Source organism: Monodelphis domestica, chromosome 4, assembly GCF_027887165.1.
Source record: "Monodelphis domestica isolate mMonDom1 chromosome 4, mMonDom1.pri, whole genome shotgun sequence".
NCBI classification, from domain to species: Eukaryota; Metazoa; Chordata; class Mammalia; order Didelphimorphia; family Didelphidae; genus Monodelphis; species Monodelphis domestica.
Genome location: NC_077230.1, coordinates 82,804,822 through 82,818,644, shown reverse-complemented (window position 1 = coordinate 82,818,644; position 13,823 = coordinate 82,804,822).

Below are 13,823 nucleotides of genomic sequence, written 5' to 3'. Positions count from 1 at the left end.
GAAGGAAAGAAGGAAGGAAGGAAGGAAGGAAGGAAGGAAGGAAGGAAGGAAGGAAGGAAGGAAGGAAGGAAGACCAAAGAATAGAGAATTAATGTGAATGTACAGAATACTTTAAATATGGTGTCAGGAATTCTAAAGTTCAGATTAAGTAGAGGCTAGAGAGGTAAGCTTAGGACAACAAATAGGGAGTGTACATGTAGCTATAGTGGGAAAGAAATAGTATCAAAGAAAGACTAGGGTCTTTCCTTGGGACAGATGGGGTTATGATAACTGACAAGTGAGAAGACAGAAGTGCTCCTTTCTAATTTTGCTTCTATTTTCTATGCCAAGAAGGATGACCTTTTTTTTCTGGGGGAAAAACAAAACAAAACACAAAGACCAACACTAGTTGATAGCTAAGAGAGGTAGGGAGATAGCTAGTAAAAACATACTTTACTGCCTATGAGGAGTTTAAAGGTCATCTACATCCCTGGGTCCTGGAAGAAATGGTAGAAGGGAATGTTGGATCCCTGTCAACAATATCTGACAGACCATTCATGATGGAAGAAATCTATTAGCTTAGAAAAAAAAAGCAAGTAGTATGCTTCTTTTCAGAAGAGAAGAATAGGCAAGTGAGGTGGGTGATGATCCCTGAGAATATCTTATTCAGGAGGTGACGTGAAAACATCTAGAAAGAGGATCATCAAGAGTCATTATGGTCTCATCAAAAGTAGGGAATACAGGAGCAGCTGGACAGGAGGACACTTCCCAGCTGTGTGACCCTGGGCAAGTCACTTGACCCCCATTGCCTAGCCCTTACTCTCTTATGCCTTGGAACCAACACACAGTGTTGACTCTAAGACTAAGGGTAAGAGTTAAAAAAAAGAGTAAAGAACACTGAATCCACTTCATTTACTTTTTTTTTGATTAAACAGAATCAAAGAGAATTAAATGAGGTGATTGCTTTACTATAGTTTCCTGGATCTCAGTTAAGCTTTTGATAAAATATCAAGTCATTCTAATAAAGAAGATGCATTCGGTGATAGTACAATTTGTAGGTTGGATGACTGGATGCAGAGATTCTAAGGTTTACACTTGTTAATGGTCCAATGCCAATATGTGCTTTGCTTTGTGTAGTGAATATTTTTGTCAATGACTTAGATAAAGGAACAGTCATCCAATTTTCAGTTGACAGAAAGCTGGGAGGAAGAGCTGACAGAATGAACCCCAAAGGATCTCGCCAGGTTGGATCCCTGTCATTTTAATGAAATGAAATTCAATGTGGTAAATGTAAAGTCTTACACTCCACACTGCCACCCCCACCCCCAACAAAAAGAAAAAACAACAACTTCACAAGTACAACTTAGGGAGAGATGGGAGGGCAGCAGTGCTTCTGAAAAAGATCAATGTGAATCAGTGATGTGACATAGAAGCCAAAAAAGTTCATCTAGTTTTAAACCTTAGTAAGAGACATAGGTTTAGGGGGCAGCTGGGTAGCTCAGTGGATGGAGAGCCAAGCCTCTATAGAGACAGGAGGTCCTGGGTTCAAATCTGGCCTCAGACATTTCCCAGCTGTGTGACCCTGGGCAAGTCACTTGACCCCATTGCCTAACCCTTACCACTCTTCTGCCTTGTAGCCAATACATAGTACTGATTCTAAGAGGGAAGGTAAGGGTTTAAAAAAAAGAGAGACATAGCTTTAGAAGTGGGCTAGTAAATGTTTATAAAGGAGCTTTCAAAAAATGTGCACATGACACACTTCTAAGTTTATTCTACGTTATTAACATTTTTCTTTGTCACTTTCTAAAGTCTAAACAATGAACAAAATGATAAATTAAGTCCTAGGCAGATGAGTTTTAAATGCTCACACTGAAAATGTTAACAATCAGCTTCCTTAAAGGTTCAAGCTTGCCCAGTACACATCTGCATTACTTCTTTTTTAATTATATAGAAATCATTTTTGGTAATTGCTTTCTGACATTTTGTGATTGAGATTTCCTCTCCTTCCCTTCCCTCATGTTCCCAAGGCAGTTCACAGTCTGCTTTAGGTTATACTGGTGCTTCCCTGAATAATTTTCTACTCTACCCTAATCAGACCACAGCTGGAAGACTGTGTTCAACTTTGGCACCAGAGTTTAAGAGTGACATTAGTGGGCAGGTAGGTAGCTCAGTGGACTGAGAGCCCAGACCAAAAGATAGGAGGTCCTGGGGTCAAATCTGGCCTCAGACACTTCCCAGCTGGGTGACCCTGGGCAAGTCACTTGACCCTCATTGTCTAGCCCTTACCTTCTTCTGTCTCTTCTGTCTTGGAACCAATACACAGTATTGATTCTAAGATGGAAAATAAAGGGAGGCAGCTAGGTGGCTCAGTGGATTGAGAGGCAGACCTAGAGACGCGAGATCCTAGGTTCAATCCTGGCCTCAGACACTTCCCAGCTGTGTGACCCTGGGCAAGTCACTTGACCCCCATTGCCTAGCCCTTACCACTCTTCTGCCCTGGAGCCAATACACAGTATTGACTTCAAGACAGAAGGTAAGGGTTTAAAAAAAATAAAATAAGATGGAAGATAAGGGTCTAAAAAAGGGGGGGCTCATTAATATACGGGAGAGGGTCCAAAGAAGGACAACCATGTTTGATGAAGGTCTAGTCATTTGAGAATAGACTGAAGGAACCAAGCATGTTTAATCTGGGTAGAGAAAGATGAAAACAGTTTTCCAGTGTTTAAAGTTCTGTCAAGTGGAAAAGAGATTAAATTCATTCAGTTAGAATTCAGAAAGCAGAATATGAAGAAATGGCTGGAAAATGGAGAGGCCAGGCTAGGCTCCGGGATTTCAGGAAAAATGCCCTCATCTTAGAGCTGTCCAGATGTGGAAAGGGCTTGGAAAGGCAGCAAACGCCTCTTCCTTTCAGGCCCTCAAGCAAGGGGATGGATGACTGCTTGCCATGGTTAGGATTAAATTTCTCTCGAGGGACTGATTTGGGGGTAAGAATATATTTTATTGATTACATCAGGCTTATCGGTTTGGCCAGCATCCTCACTGACAAAGTGAGGTCTCCCGGGCTCTCTTGCAGCCTAATAAGGAGCTTTTTCAGAGCTCATTATTCAGCCCCTCCCTGGATTATCCCAAGACATCTTTGATTGGTGATAGATACCTAAGGTGGTCCATCTGCCTATCCATTCCTCCCATCCCCACAGGTGCACCAGCCACAAGAGGCTTGAAAAGGATGCTCCTCCCCTTTACCTCTTCACCAAATTCTGTTAAAAAAGAAGACATTCTTTGGGATTCCCAAAGACAAAGAAAATGCAAAAAGCAGTAGACCTGATGGGAATACACAGGAATTCTTCCTAATACATAGGAATTAATGCAGTATATGAAAAATAACTTCTTACATTACTTGCAGTGCTATGACAAATTTTCTTTTACAGATGTATTGAACTAGGTAGCCACTGAGGACCGTTTCAACTGTCAGATTCTGTGTTCTGTGATCTATTTCTTATGTGACATCATAGGAAAGATCTAGTAAATAAAGAACACCTAGAGTAATGCATTCATTGTTTCCAAATGCAGCTACTAAATGAAAAGATGAAAGCAAGTGGCCTTGGGGAAGCTAGGTAGCAGGGACAATAGAGCAGGGGAGGTCTTGAGTTCAAACTTAGCCTCAGACTCTTCTTAGCTCTGTAATCCTAGGCAAGTCATTTAACCCCAATTGCCTACGTCCTTGCCACTCTTCTGTCTTAGAATTGATATTAAAACAGAAGGTAAGGATTTAAAAAACAAGAAAGTGGCCTTGAAACATCCACTGAAACTTATGATTTTGAGTCTTCATTGTTTTTTTTTGGGGGGGGGTGACTAATTTCTTTTTAATTTCCAAATGTTCATTTTTCTCCCTCTCCTCCACCCATAAAAAGAAGGAAAAGCTAAAACCTTTTTATGGAGAAAAGGAAGTCGTGAGAGGGAGAAGGAAAAAGTCAAAATAGATTTTTGGACATAACTAATGTGAGGATTTGTTTCTCTTGGATAAATACATGTATTATAATTTGTTGCATACTTATAACAAATATGTATTATATTGTTGCTATGTCACATGTTATATATTTTTAAAAATAAAAACAAAGGGTAACAAAATACATATTTACATAGTTAGGCTATCAAATTCCCACATTTGCCATGTAGAAAAATGTATGTCCCATTAGTTCATCACCACTTGGCCAAGAAGTAGGTACCATTAAAGTCTCTTGCATCCCTCCCTCTAACTCCATACTTCATAATCTCAGAACTAGAGGATAAACAACTTCATAGAACAATATACTACAATAATGAAGATAAAGTAAATATAAATGCCTAAAAGACAGCTCAGTTTGGATTAAGTGTAATCACCAAGCTAGATTCCAAAGAACTGAGGCTGGTGCATTTCTCTGGCATCTCAGGAGAGAACCAGAGGGACCAGGGAGGTAGAACGTTGCTTTGTCAGTTATTTTTGTTTTTCAAAACTCTTACCTGCCATGTTAGAGTAAATAACTGTGGACTGGTTCCAAGGCAGAAAAGTGCGAAGTGCTAGGCAATAAGGTCACACGATTAAGAAATATTTGAGGCCAGATTTAAATCTAGGACTTCTGACTCTCAGGCTACTGAGCCACCCAGCAGTCCTCTGTCATTTAATTTTGCTGAATGCTTTTTCTTTGTTAGCAAAGAGGGTTCAATTGGGAGGCAGAGAAGAGAGAAGAGGGAAGAGAGGAGAGAAGAAATGGAACAGTATATCAAGAAAAGTCTAGGACACACACACACACACACACACAAATTTAAACAGACTTATTGGTATTCCCACTTAAAATCCATTCAAACAACCCAATAACTCCTACCACCTTTCTCTCCCCTGTCTTTCATCTTAAATCCCCTCCATATAAGAGGGTCTTAGGATCCTGGATTCATAGATTTTGAGCTGGGAGTGACATTGGAGGCCATGTCGTCAAATCCTCTTATTTTACAGATTTAGAAACTGAGGCAGAGAAATTAGGTAATTTGAAAAGGATCCCATAGGGTTTATAGAAGAGTCAACATTTGAGCACACGTGTAGCAAATGATGCATTTTCTAAATCCTCTGTTGTAGAAGAATAGATTTACCTGAACCTTTCTAGATAATTTATCATTTTTTTTGAATAAAATAGGAGAAAATCCAAAGGACTCATCATGATGTTTTAAAGAAATAAATAAAAGTCCTATAGGTATGGGAACACACATTTATTAAGCACCTACTATGTGCCGAGCCCTGTGCAAAGCACTTTGTCGTCCTTGAGTCTCCTAATAACTCTGGGAAGGGTATGTTTTTGTTTACATATTTTAAAGTGGAGGAAACTGAGGTTGTGACGAGTCTGGGATCACAGGGCTAATCAGTAAGTATCTGGTGAAGGAACTGAATTCAAGGCTTCCTCATCTGAAGGCCAAGTGCTGTAGCCACTGTGCTGCCAACATCATTGGCCTTTGCTGATTCAGAACCTTGTCCTCTAACTGACACGTTGGGGTACGGGCAGTGCTAGGAATCCATCTCAGGTCTTCCCAGAGAGAACATTTTTGACAACATTAAACTATACTAGCTGCTCCTCATTTCTATGGGATATTCAAACCAAATTATGTGTTGTTCATTCATTCAGTTGACCTACTCTGTGTGACCTCATGGAGGTCAGGACCTCCATGTTTTCTTGGCCAAGATAAAGGAGTGATTTGCCATTTCCTTCTCCAGTATGTCCCTATTTTACATATGAGGCAAATAGGGGTTAAGTCCCATAACTAGTAAGTCCAAATGAGACCAGAATTCAGATCTTCCTGACTCTAGATCCAGTGTTCTATCCACTAAGCAACATAGCTGCCTTATTTAAACCAAATTATAGATACAACTTGTTCTTAAAAATTCAGTCCTAGTGGGCAGCTGGTTGGCTCAGTGGAATGAGAATCAGGCCCAGAGATGGGAGGTCCTGGGTTCAAATCTGGTCTCAGACACTTCCTAGCTGGGTTGACCCTGGACAAGTCACTTGACCCCCATTGCCTAGCCCTTACCACTCTTCTGCCTTAGAACCAATACATAGTATTGATTCCAATATGGAAGGTAAGGGTTTAAAAAAAAATTCAGTCCTCACCCCTCTCTTAATTATTGAAAGAGTCTCCCAGTTTTCCCAGCAGTTTTGGACAAATAATGAGTTCTTCCTTCAAATAGCTTAGATCTTTGGGTTTATCGAATATTGGATTATGATGGACATTAACTCCTGGGTGTGGATATCCAGCATCAGTCTTACACTCACTGCTGCCATTCAATGAATCAGATGCTGTTGTTCCTCTCCTTCTGAGTCACTGGATGCTGGGCTGAGAGCAGCCTCCTTTGACTTTGGCTCTTCTCTCTCCCTTTTGAAGGGAAGTGGCAGACAGGAGGTGTACCACTAGAGGTGGACAATGTTTTGATTTGCTTTTCTTAGCTCCATAAGGTGGCACAGTGAATCAAGTGCTGGATCTGAGTCCGGAAGACCTAAGTTTGAATCCAGCCTCTGAAACTTATTACCTGCATGCCATGGGCAAGTCACTTAACTGTTGTTTGCCTCAGTCTCCTCAACTATAAAATGAGGATAATAATAGCACCAGCCTCTCAGAGTTGCTGTGAAGATTAAATGAAATAATATTTATATTCTCTTCCCCTCTTCCCATGCCCCAGCTATACTTCTTTTTTGTTTGTTTGTTATTTTTAATCAAGAATGGGTTGATTCAGGGAAAGGGAAAACCTTTGGGAAGTGACAGTGATTTAAAAAAAACATTGTCAATAAAACTTTAACTTTTTACAAGTATTTTGTATACTGCAGAACATTCAATTACTATTGTTATGATCGTCATCATCATCATCATCATATTATTAGAGATGGTGCCTGGGGAAAAGCCATTGAAATGGAAGTAGAAAACTTGAATTTGAATTCCAGACTTGCCAGGTTTCTAACTGTCTGATGGGGTTTGGGGACAAGTTTCTGTATCTATGAAATGGAGAAACCAATACTCTAGAGACCTACTTTATGGTGCTACTATGAAGAAAGGGTTTGAAGATCCTGAACACTTTGTAAACATATATAATTATTATTGATGTGAAGGAAATTTAAGAGATAGCAAGGTTAGTAGCATAGGAGCATTATCCCACTAATCCATACTTTTGGCCTCTAATCCATTTTTGGAATGTCCTCTGTAGAGTGCCATCCTCGAGGTAGACTATGCCATGCGAATGCATCAGTTAAAATTATTTTCTTTTACAAATTTTCAAATTTTTATTTTTAAAAGAATTTTATTTAAAAATTCTCTTTTGTGAAATGAAGAATCAACCAGCAAAAACATTTCAATAAACAAAAAAAAAGAACAAGAAAAATGCTTATTTTTGTAGTTTTTTAAAACCTTTACCTATGAAACAATAGATTAGTAAGTACTGGTTCCAAGGCAGAAGAGCAGTAAGGGGAGACAATGGAGGTTAAGTGACCTCCCCAACGTCACACAGCTAGAAAGTGTCTGTGGCCAAATTTGAACCCAAAACCTCCCATCCCCAAAACCCAGCTTTCTTTCCACTGACCCACATAGCTTCCCAAAGAAGAGAAACTGAGTTACACACAATGTTCTTCAGAGTATTTTATATTTATATGCTGAGCAGACAACTTCTATTTGAAGTCTTCCCACTTCCTTCCTATTCTATTCAACTTTTGGCCAGTTCTAAATGTTGTAAATATTTGTTTGCTTGCTTGTTTTCCCTATACTGATCCTAAATCTGACTATCTACTATTTTTACCCATTACTTCTAGTTCTACTCTCTTGGGCCAAGAGGAACAAGTTTAATCCTTCTTCCACATGACAGTGTTTCAAATATTTGAAGACAACTTCCATATCCCTGTTATGTCTTCTCTGCTTTGAGATAAACAATCCTCCTAAGTAATGGTATTTTACCCGTATACAAAACTTCTATCCTTAGACTGCTTTATTGCACACAAAAGTCATGCCAAAAACCTTATTCTTCTTTCCACTCTGGTGATCATCCCAGAACATTCCTTCTCCCTTTAATCTTCTTTCTCCCCTGCTGATCATCCCAGGACATTTCTACTATGGAAACCTATGTGGACTTCCATGTCTTAGTTCCTCCCGCAAAGAATTAATGATCTGTTTTCCTATCATACATTCTCCATGAAGACTTTTGACAGTTGACTTCTGAAAAACTGATTCTGAAAACACATTCTTCTCTGAAAGGCTTCTCTAGGTTTTCTCTTCCGTGTTCAGATTCTGATTAGAAAGGATTTTTTTTTTAATGATCTTGTATTTGGGACCAAGGACTATGCCAAATACTTTGCAAATATTATCTGATTTGATCTACCCTGGGAGGTAGGTGCTATTAATATCATTCCTATTTTACAGTTGAGGAAATTGAGGCAGACAGAAATTGAGGTGTTGGAGGCTGGATTTGAACTAACAAAGATGAGTCTCACTGACTCCCTCTATCCTTTATGCCACCTTTCCTTTCCAAGAGACCTTTGAAGAAAAAGAAAATGTTCCAGAGCAGGGATTCTAATGTAGCCTCTAAACTACTCTTCTTGTTGACTATCTTTATTGATTATAAATTCTTCCACACAGTAAATGGTAGAAGACCATAGAAGAAGGAGCAGGGGAATGGATGACCAAACTGTGGAACATGGATATAATGGCATAGCATGAAAAACTTTAAAAATGACAAAGAGAAAAATTGAAAGGGCCCTGGATAGAAAGGTAAAAACTGAAGCAGTAATAAAGTTAGCAAAATAAATAATTTATAGTAAAAATAGTAATACTAATTTATATAATGCTTTAAAGTTTGCAAAGTACTTTGCAAATATTATCTTATTTGGTTCTCATAACAACCCCCTAGAGGTAAATGCTATTATTTATTTCCATTAGACAGATGAAGAAAGTGAGGCTAACAAAGGTAGAATGGCTTGCCCAGGGTCACACAGCTAGTAAGTGTCTGAAGCTAGATTTGAACTCAAATAGAGTTAAAGGCTCTATATGACTGAAGACATTTTTGTAGGCTCTTGGAATTGAAAGGAACCTATTCTAATTACAAAGGTAAAAATAATAATAATTGCCACCATTATTACATAATGTCCAAGATTTAGAGCTGAATGGACAAACCCATCATTTTATTTATGAGGAAACTGAGGCATAGAGATATATGAGACTTTCCCTAGGTCACACGTGGAATGAGAACTTAAGTTGTGAGGCTCCAGATGAGAATGATAATGGTTTATAAATGATAGCAGTGGGAAAGTGAGGTGGTTCAGTGGAGCGGTCATGGCTTTAAATCTGATCTTTTCAACTTTGAGACCTTGGGCAAATCATTTATTTAATCCCCAATGCCTAGCCATTACAAGTATTCTTCCTTAAAACCAATACATAATATTGATTCTAAGATGAAAGCTAAGAATATAAAAAAAATAATAAAAACAATATTTTACCATGTTTTAATGCTTGAAAATTTCATCTTCTGTGCTATATAGCTGTTCGAAATCCAAAGCTTTATCCGATATATTCTCCTCTGATTCAGGAGCTCAATATTTCTAGGTCCAGCATGGTTCTAGAAACTAATAATTTTGCTTTGGAGATGGAAAGCAGACACTTAAAAAAAAACTTTCAAGGAAAGAAAAATGAAGAAAAGAAAAACTGAGGGCATTATGGTGCCATTAGGGTAATGGTATTTTAGAGGCACTAGAAATTCAGAAAGAACTAGAAGGATCCTCTGCAAAGGCTCCAAAGGGAACAAGCCAGGAAATGGTCAACGTTACCCCCAGCCGTCTTTTCAGGAGACACAGGGATCAAATCCCCAACTTAGATGAAATGTGGAGGTGCCTGGCAAACTTGAAGAGCTCCCAGGTGTGGATGGAGCCTGCTGTCCTCACTGAGAGGCATTATTTCATGATTCTGGCTTCTTATCAAGTTATTGTCCTTTTAAAAGTGGACTGAACATGAGTGGGAAGAATGAAACGGGCCTTTGTTGCTTTACATAAGACTGCTGAACGTAGTAGGTGCCAAGATGAAATTGTAGGACACTATGGACATCTGACACCCAGGATTTCAGAGAATCACCCATTCAGAGCTAGAAGTGACCTCAGAGGCCATCTGATAACCCAATCCCTTTATTTTACAGAGGAGGAAACTGAGACCCATAATGGTTACAAGATTTGTTGAAAGTCACATGGGGAGTAAGGAAGAGAAGTGGAATGTAAACCCAGGTCCCCTGACTCCAGTTGGTGTTTTTTTCCACAAGAGCATGCTTTCCATAGAATCCTGTTGCATAGATGAATTCCAAAGGCAGATCTTGACTAGGAGAAGTCAAGTCAAGAATACTCTTGCCTAAAAATGGAAACATGGAATGATCTGGTGTCAAAGTATAAAGGAATTGGAGGTCATATGGAGAGAGTGACTTCTGGCACTACCCTGGGTTTTAGGTGCCAGGACAGAGCCAGCCCACATATACACAGCTGTTTATATCTAACCTATCTTTTCAAGAGCCCTTTCTTTTCTCCCTCAAAACTTACCCTGTTTGTAACCATGGAAAAATATTCTAAATTAAGTAATTAAATAAATTTCTTACAAGAGCTTGCCTGGTTAGGGGAATTTCAGACACTGTCTATAGGAACTATAGTCTAGTTCAATCCCCTAGCTACATTTTGGATTAGATTAATTTATATTGGATTAAAATACAGCCTTGGGGGTAGGTGACTCAGGGGATAAAATACAAAGCCTAGAATCAGAAGAGCCTAGGTTCAAATTTGTCCGTAGATGCATCCTAGCCTAGTTTTTACTGCTCTTTTGCCTTAGAACTGATACTTAGTATTGACTCTAAGAAAGAAGGCAAGGATTTTTTAAAAAGCATCCACCTTGGGGGCAGTTGGGTGGCTCAGGGGATTGAGAGCCAAGCCTAGAGATAGGAGGTCCTGGGTTCAAAACCTGGCTTCAGATACTACCTGTGTGACTCTGGACAAGTCACTTTGCCCCCATTGCCTAGCCCTTACCACTCTTCTGCCTTGGAAACAATATACAGTATTGATTCAGAGAAAGAAGGTGAGGGTTAAAAAAAAGAGAGAAAAGCAACCCCTACACCCTAATGGGATTGCCAAAGATGATAAGATAAAAATAGTAAATTGTTGGAGGAGTGGTAAGAAGATAGACACAATTCCCTGATGGGAAAGCCATGAAGTATTCAACTCTTCTGGAAAACAATTTGGAATTATACTAGAAAAAGTCTCTAAATTGCACATGCTCTCTGAACCCAGTAAGAGCACCACTAGGAATAGACCACCAAGGAGGGCAAAGACTGAGAGAAAGGTTTGATAAATATATGCACTTGTGAGTGTTATTTTTCAGCCCTGTCAGCTCTTCATGACCTTATTTGGGGTTTTCTTGGCAAAGATACTAGTGTGGTGTGTGAATGTACCAGAATATGTTCTATAAGACAATGAATACTTTCAACATCCAGAGAACCCTGGGAAGAGAACCTCTCCAAACGGATGCTGAGACAGGGAAGTAGAACCAGGAGAATCATTTACTCAATAGTCACAAACATGTAAAGGTAAACCGTGTGGGAAAACATCAGAGCTCTCTCAAGGCAGTGACCCATGTTGACTTTAGAGGACTGACTGGGAAGCCTACTTTTGGTGAACAGGAAGTGGGCGTTGGGTATGGATTGCTATCAGAATGTCTACAAGCAGCCAAATAGTATAGGGGATGGATGGCTGAGGCTGAAGTAAGGAAGAATTCAGATCAAATCCAACCTCAGACACTTACTTCCTGAGTGATCCTGAGCAAGTCACTGAACCTACAGTTTTATCAGCTGTAAAATGGGGGAATAATAGTCCCTGCCTGCCAAAGTTATTATGAGGTCCAAATAAGATAACAATTAAAAATTGCTTGGCATCTAGGAGGTACCTACTGAAAAAGTTTCCTTCCCTTTTTGTGTTATTTAGCTGTATTTCGTAGTACAAAGGATGCAGGAGAAAGTGTATTACTAATTGGCTTTTTGAAGTGATACTCAGTAGAGGATAGAGACTAACCTGGGTTCAAGTATCATGTCAGACATAGTTATGTCATCCTGGGGCAAATTCACTTAACCTCTCAGTGTCCTGACATGGTTCTCCAAGATTACAAACCAAAGAACAGTTGGAAGATCCTAAGAAATCACAGGTCCAGAGAAAAATAAAAATGTTTCATGATGACATATAATTTATATAGTAATCATTTCTACTATTTTGATCATTTTAAGGCACAGAATCTTCTCAGGGATTATTTGTAGACTTATTTTGATCGATCAAAAGAACTAATTCAGGGGTTCTTAACGGGGGGTTCAGGTAGGTCGGTGGTTAGATTTCAAGAGATCCAGGCAGGGGGGGAAGGGAGATTTTTATTTGGCTAGCACTAGTTTCCTTTGTAATTTTGCTTACTTTATTTTAGGCCGTGAAAGGAGTTTTTTCTTAACAAAAAAATGTTAAGAACTCCTGCTCTAACTAGTGATCTCTAGGAGTTCATAGCATCATAGACCAAGAGCTGGAAGGCCTTTTGAGGTCATCGACCCATCATTATATAGATAAGCTACCTAAGGCACAAAGAGGTGGGTGGAGGGATTTGTTCAAGGTCACATTAAGTGACAGAACCTAGATCTGAACCCAAGTTGTCCTATTCTGAAACCCATTCCCTTGATCTTGCTATTTCTCTCCTTCGGAGAAAGCGGCAGGAAAGAGTTGCTGTTGGACCCTTTGAGAGCCCGAGTGCTTATAAGAAGGAACTGGTGACCATCCTTTGGATGATGGTTATAAATTAATATTTCTAGTATTACCTCCTCCTTGAGTACTAAATGAGTCAAATTAGTGGGAAGCCTGGGCTGATGGCTTCCCTTCAGGAAAATTTTAAATATTGACCTCAGGTTTCACCTGAATTGGCACAGATGAACCAGAGAGAATTATGGGTAACATTTCCCACCAAAATAAATGAATGAATGAATGAATAAATAAATAAATGAACGGATAAATAAATAAATAAATGGATGCACAGATAAATAAATAAATAAATAAATGTGTCTGGACTGTTCAGAGCATCAGACATAAAATGAATATACCTTTCCTTGTGCTCTAGGTTATCCAAGAGCAGTAAACAATGTAGTCAGGCATATGGAAGGAGTCTACTCTACTGCTGAGGATGTCATTTTCATTTCTTCAAGGGAACGTTGGTTTCTTATTTGGTCCTTGGAAGAACGGCAGGGACTAATCCTTAGAAAAACTATAAAGCTAATAAAATTTGTATTGGTCTCTTTCTATCTCTCTCCCTGCCTTCCTTAATCACTTATCCTATCTCCTATGACATCCTTTTCTCCTACCTCTAAGCTCCCAGGGGAAATATTACTGAGTAATGAGGATATTCTCGGTGATCCAAGAGACAAGTTGGGGGATCCAAGTTCCTTGAATCTCCCTTGGTGACAAAGATACAGAATTCCTTGGGGATCCCATCCATCAAGCTTTAGATTGACTTCACTGACAGCTAATACCTCCAAAAAGGAAGAAATAGATAACACCCAGGAACCTGATGATTATAATCAGAATATTAAAAGGTAAAATTTATAGGTATGAAAGAGATACCCTCAATTCAAACTTCAACAACTGGTAATTTATGAAGAAAGTCCACAATAATGCTATTAATTCTAAGACTTTTTAATATATTTGTACTTTTTATAAAATGTGATTATTTTAGCTTGGTTAATAGTCTCAATCGGCCAAGTTTTTTATTCATTCACATAGATGGTTTCAATTATAGAGTGA